This window comes from Coptis chinensis, chromosome 3 (assembly GCF_015680905.1).
Source record: "Coptis chinensis isolate HL-2020 chromosome 3, ASM1568090v1, whole genome shotgun sequence".
Taxonomy (NCBI): Eukaryota; Viridiplantae; Streptophyta; class Magnoliopsida; order Ranunculales; family Ranunculaceae; genus Coptis; species Coptis chinensis.
This window is the reverse complement of record NC_141458.1, coordinates 23,915,897-23,924,790: the sequence shown is the minus strand read 5'-3', so window position 1 is coordinate 23,924,790 and position 8,894 is coordinate 23,915,897. Positions and strand designations below refer to the sequence as shown.

Sequence of the window (8,894 nt, the reverse complement as noted above, 5' to 3'; positions counted from 1 at the left end):
AAGTTACTGGAGCTGGGCGCAACCCGTGCTCGGATTAGCCTTGGCCGAGGCGCGACCCGCGCTCATGCCTTCCGAAATTTTCACTGATTTTCGAAATTTCGGCCCAAAGCCCATTTTCTCACCTTTTTTCTATGTGTACACCTATATAAAGGAAATAGAATAGGGTTTTGATACAACTTTGAGAGATTCATTTCTTAGGTATTGTGGGAGCTCTATTGAGCTAGGGTTTGAGTGAGGCCTTTGTTCTTGATTCTTGATATCTCTTGTAAACTCTCCAATATTTGCTATAAAGGAAACTCGGCTCTTGTGTGGATGTAGGTAATATTTATCGAACCACCTAAATTTTTGTGTTTTTTGCATATTTACTTCCTTATTTTTTGTTTGCTTGTTATAGGTGATGATAAATTAGTGGCTTTGCTTGTTTGAGTTTGTTGTGATAACTACCAAAGTCTTGGGTGGGTGATTTTCTTAGTGTGATTTCCAAGTTGAAATCATTTGGGATAGAAAGTAGCTAGATTGAGGTGTGACTTTCTAGTGAAATCTCCCAACATGTAGTTCTACCGATACAACACCTTCAGAGCCCCTCATACAAGTTGGAGTAAACTATTGGTTAGGCTAGTTTTGGCTTTCTTATGACAAGTTGATTTACTTATAATAGTCAAGAAACAACTAAAAAAAATAAGTGATGTATCAGGTAAACTGGCACCATTTGTTAATATTTCGATCCCAACACTTTGATTTACAAATTACCAATTATCTATTATCAGATGAGTGTAATTTGAGTAATCATTATACTTCTGTAAGACTACTTGAACCTATACTTCTATGTGTGTCTTCATTGTCTAATGGATCCAAGACAAAATTGAGACAGTTCATTTATGTTACGCGAATTGGGGTAGTTGCACTAGGTCGTTGAATTGTTCTCTAGTAAAGATAAACCTAAACAAGAACTCTCCAAAATGATATTGAAGAATACAAGGAGTCACAATCTCTAGTCCTTTTTTTTTCAGGCATCGTAAAGGAGGTCCCCCTCTCATAGTTGGAGTCGAGTAGTAGAAAGATTAGAAGAATTCGTACACATTGATTAAGTTATTTTCCAAGTCTTTGTTGACTAGTTGTATTTAAGATTTTTGTCTAGACTGAAGACCAGTCAATACGTGTAGAGGGAATGTTGTTCACTTGTTCATACTACTTGACCGTGTGGTTAGTTGAGATGTTTAGGGGCAAAAGCTACTCACTCGTTCGGATGATCAGTTGTGATGTGTCTTGTGCTGCTTTTCTAGTCATGTATGTGGATCTTGTATGTATCCTGATTCTTGAGGTCCTGACTTGATTCTTGTATGGTAATTGTTGTGCACGGTTTCAGAAATTCTTCCGAGTGGCTTGTGCAATGGAATTAAGCATAAATAAGCAATATATTGTGCTCTCTGTTATCTTTCTATTGCAGATTTCTTTTGCATGTACTTATGATACAGAGATACAAAGTAAGAGACGGGCAAGATTGGCTAAACCCCGGGATCCAGTAGACAAACCCTGTGAAAAGCAGTCTTAACACATCTTGATATTCTCCTTTCCCTTCACTATTCTTCAGAATCCAGTCCAGCTCTTGCTGCCATGTTGGTTCTATTCCTCTGTTGTACCCAGCCCTCGCGAGTAAGCTTTTCCAAATCTCTCTGCCATACATGCATGTGAAGAACAAATGTTCTTCTGTTTCAGTTCCCCTGTTGCATACATTACACCATAATAGTCTATTTGTAACGAATATACATCCGTTACAAAAAAATATTAGTAACGGTTATTTTGCATTGACACAAATGCGTGGCAAATATTAGTAACAGATATTTGTAACACTTATTATCCGTTACAAAATTTACTAACGGTTATAAAGTGTCATTGAAATTAATTTTAGTAACGGATACATAACCGTCAGAATATATTAGTAACGGTTACCAAATTTGTTTATCCTCTGTTAGTAATGGATATAAGCGTTACTTTGATTTTCTTTTGCTAACAGTTGTGTATCCGTTACTAACGAATTTTCATTGTATAAAATAAAATGGTTTCTCTAGCCCTTTTATATGTGGGTCACTTGTACTGGTGCACGTACCTATACCTGCACCTTTTTTAACTCCACAATGTATCACTTAAGTTCTTCTATTCATCTACAACTCTAACAAACTCTAGTAACTAAATTCCTTCTATTCATCTATATAACGAAACGTAATGAAAAACAACAAAATATTATAAATCCGACAATGGGTTTAATCTCCCTGGTACTTAAATGGTTGCACAAAAACCCCTTGTAAGCCAACAAATGCATAAAACCTCCTTATTATTTAAAACATAATATCAAAGCCAAAACATACCAAAATACCCCTGTGAAAATCGGGATGACGTCATCAATCTTTACTTATAATTTCGGCTTAAGGACAAACTGGGCTGACGTCATCCTATGTAAATTTGTATTTACATATGACAATATAAAATTACACAATCTTCTTAACCTATTTAAATTAAAATTTTCATATGAAATTTTTTTTCATAGGAAAATTTAAATTTATATTCTATCTGGTGTCGTCGGAAAATTTTCAATCCCAAAATTTAATATGTAAATTTAAGTTTTCATAGCTCCAATGACTATATAAATATAGTTTTACATATATATGACTATGTAAAAATACATTTACATATATTCTGTCAGGTGTCGGGAAATTTTCAATTCCAAAAGTTACTATGTAAATTTAAGTTTTTATAGCTCCAATGACTATGCAAATATAGTTTTACATATATATATATGACTATGTAAAAATACATTTACATATAGTCGGGAACTTTTCAATCCCAAAAGGGTAAAAATGGAAATAAGATAAAACGGGAAATAAAAACAGACCAGATTTTATCTCTTTTTTGGAAAACAAGGAGGTTATTTAACGAGACCTAAATAATAGGGAGGTTATGTGATTTGGGTCGATGGGAGGGAGTTTATACTCAACCGAGTTAGAACCAAGGGGCTGAGCCTCATTTCTTGTATTCTAAATGCCCACTCCAACCAAGTAAAATAGTAAACTCTAGTAATCAAATTATTCCACTCATCCATATTAAAACGTAATAAAAAAAAAACCAACAAAATACTCTAGGCTCATGTGCCAACCAAATACAACTTATATTTTTACAAAATTTTGACACCCGCAAACTTGGGTTCCAAAAATTCTCGTCATTGAAAACATCAATGTATTTGTACCAAGTGGTACCTAGTGAAGAAAAACAATTAGCAGGATCCTATTTAGCCTTTCTATTGTTGTTCTTGATATCCAATATAGTTTCTAGCACAAATTCAATCTGCACGGAGTCAAGGACTGCCAAATAAGTCACAACCATAAGACATGCTAAATAGGTATGTAGGATTTATAAGAAGAAATGTACATACTCTTTTTTTGTTGATCTTTTGCTGGTCATCTGACATAATTGGAGAAGAGAGGTTATATCATTTACTTTGTTTTGAACACTGAATATAAAATCTTTCATAGCGAGGTCGTCAGTCCTTAATTTCATCCCACAACCTATTCAAGTAAAAGTAGTATATGTATACATAAGTAAATTAGACAAAATGAGCTCAGTTATTAACTTCTCATTCAAAAAAATAAAATAAAAAATAAAATTATGACAACATCTTCATGTGCATTAAAAACTCTTAGTAACCACACTGCAGTGCTACTTGTAACCTTATCACCATTGCATACAAACTAAGAACCAATCTGAAAACCTTCTTAGTACTTTAACATTATGATTGGTAGCACCAACATAATTTTCACTACTAAAAATAGTATATGGAATTGAAGTTGAAAGTATAACTAAAATGAGATGATTCTTACCGATTCAGCTCGTAGTCCGCTAGCACACAAAATATCCAGGGCCTCAAGACTCCCTGTCACGACATAGATTATTAGTCTATGTTCAAATCTCCATATCCAAATATGAGGCATAGATAATATAACCTATTGCATGTCACTACACAATACAAACATAAGTATTTAGCCCAGCTGCCCAACATTTGTGTGATCAGCTCTTAAAACTAACTTATATAATTAATCAATCTCTTCTACAAAATAAATATTAAAGTTAAACTAATCATCTCATGTGTGGGCAAGTCAAGTCAAGATGAAACATCAATCATACTGTAAGAACCTAAGTAGCACCTATACCACTTCAATCAAACAATTCCAACCATCAAAAGATTACATAAATGGTTCACAAGAGTATAAATCTGTTGTCTAACAGAAAGCTAACATCAACAAACTGTACAACTCTTAAAGAGGAGGAAAACAATGAAGATAGAATTGGAAAAACACTTCTGAAGTTAATCTTCAAGTTCGTCAGTGATTCAAAATGAGAAAGTGAAACGTATGTCAAGATCAAGCTCTTGAAGTTTATTCCCAATCACAATAGATATCCAACCATCAATGCATGCCACATTATAGACGCCCTCTTATAGTCAGCAAAACTTGTGTATTTCTGATGCATCATGGCCAAATAGCACTCTATCTACAAAATTCAAGAAACTATATTTAGCCATACGATATACATACCCTGCTATGCTGCTGAGAAACAAGACCTACGACACATAAACCAACACGAGTACTAGAAATATCTAGAAATTAAACAAGAGCATATACTAGAAGGATTACCTCCATCCATTCTCATAAGATCATTGGAAAGTTTCTTAAATGGTACCTCTGCAATATTCAAAGTTAAAGAAACAGTTATGTTGTTATTCAAACACAACATCTAGGATTGCATTAGACTCTAGACTACTAACAGGAACACGGAGTGTATTTTTTAAGTTACGCTGTACCAAGTTAAAAGAGCATCGGACGGACCTGTGAAAATATTAGGACCCTGGAGTCTCGCTCTTTCGGCTTTGGGAGCAACCTATCTAAAAGGAAGAAGCATTGAATATCTTTGGAAGTTGCATTGGAGGTTCATAAGAGACCATAGCTCGTGAGTATTGTTCTGCAGAATACAAATCTTAGAATATTACAATATCACACACGCAACACACTCTTGTAATGAACATACAAGTATTACGTGTTACAAACTAAGAACCAAATCACCATTAACTAAGAACCTTTTAAAATTTGGAAGGAAATAGAGTAGTAATAAGTCGTCGAGTCTCGCCCTCTTTTTCTTCTGTCCACCAAGAACATCAATGTGCCCTCTTGTTTGTTCCTAGTAATATACATCAATGGGAACCGCTCCAACAAGAACATTCATGGAAGGATTAAAGTCCTACTGCCCCATCTAAAGTGAGTCGTCCTTTGTCTTTCTCAAAAAAACCCATCCACCTTATGTGAAAAAACCCCCTCCCCTCATTTTTTATTGATATAAGGAAACTAAAAAATGGAGAAAAATAGTGGATACCCTTTAATTTATGATGGTACTTGGTTACTTGGAGCAGACAAGCTCCTGCATGGTTCAAGCAAGAGGTGTGTAACATATAACCAATACAAGCTTGTTAATTAGATAAGCATACCTTAGTGCAAGCCACCTCCTCTTCACCATGCATGTCCACCTCCTGGAAATGCTTAGCGTAGAAGTTCATGCTCAGATCCACCGAAGGCAGTAGCAGAAGAGATGGTGGTCCTAATATATGTACTAGTTTACAGCTATATCGTGAAGCAATATAATGCTAGAAAGACGCTCTAGCTGTATCTCAAATTCAAAACAAGATAAATAATCTTTTTGGTTTGACATATATCAAGGACTGAAACTAAACCTTTCCGTACTAAAGCATTTCACCTTCCAAATTCTTTCTGTAAATAACAATTTGAGCCAAGAACAAAGCCAACGTATATGTGGTGCAATATAAGAACTACCCAAGGTTTATAAGAACAAAACCAAAGTTGCCTCTTGCAATTGCATACTTGCATTGGGTATTGCCAATAGTATAATACATGATAAAGGTTTATCTCTTCATGGACAAATCTTTGTCATGCTTGGATTACTTCAAACAAGATAAGTGCAGCAAGAGCATTACAATTTTGCAACTACACAAGTTAATATGCTACACAATTAGCCATATGTACAACTCAAGAGAAATTATAATGTATAAGACTAATATGCACATACCATTCATTGTCACTTGAATCACTTAGCTAGTAATATATATATCAGCAGAAATATTGGGCAAAAGAATAAATAATACCTCTTCTTTGAGTCTGACATTTTCAATCCGAAGATGTTGTTCATCGAATGACATTTGTCCTAGAATTGTCGGACCTCCACAGTTAGGACAGGATATGCTCCTCAACGCGGCTTGTAGCCTGAAACCCTCATTTTTTAGGTTCTCATTTGAGGCTCGGAGTATCACATAATTGCTTATGTCTTGTTGTGTCTAAACATACAACATAATTAATAAGATAGAATGTTGTGAAATTTAAAATAGAAGCAAATCTTATGTTGTGTTATCGCATTAAGTAAGAGTTAAACAAGAAGAAGCATAAGAATTGGCCATTAATGAGTATCAACCAAACAGTTGAGCCAAGTTAATGAGCTTCTTCTTAATTCATATCCATCCACAAGTTTATTTTTATTACGCATGGATACCATTTTTGCTTGGAAAATGTGCATAATAAAGAAAATAGAAATAAAAGCTAAGAACACCCACCTTCATCTGAGTTCTTCGATTTTGGAACCAGAACTTAACTTGACTAGGTTTAAGTCCAAGTTCTTGGCTGAGTTTCATACGTTGTTTGTCATTTGGGTGTGGACATTCCTTGAACAAACTAATTAACACCATAACTAACAACCCATAAATAAAAACAAAACTAGTAATGAACGAACTTACATAGACTAAATAAGTGATTTCGAATGAGTGAGAAAAAGTTAAAGAAAAAATACCTTCAATGAGTCACTACAAGTATAATGATTCCCCATAACGACATTCAAACTACCAAGTTCTTATCGATCAAGATTGCTGCAAACAAGTGGAATCTTGAACTTATTGGGTTTGAGCAACTTTCGAGATGCGATAATTTTGCTACCAAAGAAGGCTACTACCATTAACTACTACCACCAATGGTAATTGCAAAATCAGAAAGAGTACCATAGTCCAACTAAGGGAGGGAAATATTGTTGCTAATGTTAACCATCATGCTAACATTGCCCTCCAATGAGCATACCACCTGTCCACACCAAAGAACTGGGTGAAACATATCTTCAAACATTTCAACGCCAACTCAATAAACTCTAAACCACACTCAATTGTATCCTTCACTCAAAATTCAGGTAGTAGGTGAACCAAATTACTTAAAACCACACCAAAAAACATACTAAGTGCTCAACTATAACTACGGAAAATTTGTGGGGAGAAGATAATCAAAAGATGATTCATGTACAACTGAATACTGATGAAGCTAATAAATCAACTTCAATTTATCAAAAAATGAAGTCATACCTAGCCCTCTTTTGATCTAACGCCAAAATCTCAGCAACCATAGCTTTCTTCGCGTCCATCGCCATAATAACCAACAAGATTCTTGGCACATTTCTCAAATTTGAAATTCTAGAAGTAGAAATCAAACCCCCAAAAGTGCAATCAAAGCAACAAAGATCATAGATGAATTCGGCCCTAACCCTTTTTCAATTCAAAACTTTTTTTACCCTAAAAAATAGAATAGGAAGATGGGCACTGCTGATTGTGGTTAGATTTTGTTGTTACTATTTAGGAGAAAAATCAGAGAATTTGAGAGAGGGAGTGAAGGTGGTGACTCTGACAAGTGAGTGAGAGCTTGAACAATAAAAATGAACAAATAAACTAACTGAAAAGGTCTTATCTTGAGAACTGAAAAGTTAGGAAGAAAGGACGGAGCTTGAACAAATTCGAACAAATCCACTGTTTTTCAGGATCTGAAAATGCAAGTAAAAGCAAGGATAAGGTGCAGTCGAACTTTCATCTCTTTCAATTCATACTTGATGAGAATAATCATACCACGACTTCCTGATAAATGTAAAATGATAGTTTTACCTACGAATAAATTATTAGACTCAAACGTAAGTAAAACTAAAACTAGACTTGGCTCTTTATGATTATCAAAGTTTTCTACTCTCGATTCTATCAAAATAGAGTTGGAGTAAAAGATTCGTTCCACTCCTAATTCTTTAGAATTCGCGTTTCCTAAGATTATCAATCTATCCAAAGTTAATGAGAGTTTTACGAAATTATACTACGATGCAAATTATACTAACAAAATATGATAATTCAACTATGAAATGCTAAGGTTTGAATCTAGGTAAAGAATTGATTCCACCTTAACTCGACTTAATTTACTAACGAAGAATCGTCGTAATCCGAATTGAACTGCTTTCGCATAACAATTGGTTCTTCCTAATCCCTAGTTGTTCATGGTAATCTCTACCAACTAACATCTAGCATGTGAAACAATCAAACCCATTCTCATGGTGAACTAATCGTTTTCTAGAATAAAATGGAAAATCACGACTATTCTACGCTAACACAAATCAAGCTTCATCAAGGTTTCTTCAACCCCCTCTAATGGAGGTTTAGCCTAGAATCATTATGCTATCATTTCCAATTGAATTTAAACAAGACATCATATAAAGCTTGTAAATTTACTAATTTGATCTAATCAATAATTCAAATCTAAATTAACAACTAAGAAATGATTAACAACTAACAATCGAAATTAGATCTAAGTAATTTTAATAAACCAAAATCGAAATTATAAATAACTAACTACTTTTATTAATCTAATGAAGAATAAAACAATTATTCAATAACTAAGTTTAAAACAAGGTAAAATGAAAACTAATTAATTTTTAAATCTAAATCTAGATCTACAATTATTCTCTAATGGCTACTTGCTACCTAAACTAAC

General features: G+C 34.1%; 1 long non-coding RNA gene across 8 annotated transcripts; it reads right to left on the bottom strand.

The window, feature by feature from the left end:
• Positions 1-2,587: 2,587 nt before the first annotated feature.
• LOC147508740 (uncharacterized) lies at positions 2,588-7,753 on the bottom strand. Of its 8 annotated transcripts, none has more exons than XR_015216427.1 (11): positions 7,454-7,753; positions 7,103-7,181; positions 6,898-6,973; positions 6,665-6,782; positions 6,203-6,391; positions 5,126-5,640; positions 4,878-5,010; positions 4,686-4,733; positions 3,873-4,542; positions 3,428-3,560; positions 2,588-3,339 (listed from the first exon to the last, which is right to left on the bottom strand). It is a non-coding gene; the product is annotated as an uncharacterized LOC147508740 (long non-coding RNA). The 8 variants fall into 8 exon arrangements; XR_015216426.1 differs by having other exon boundaries at positions 5,531-5,640; XR_015216422.1 differs by having other exon boundaries at positions 4,878-5,640.
• Positions 7,754-8,894: the final 1,141 nt, after the last annotated feature.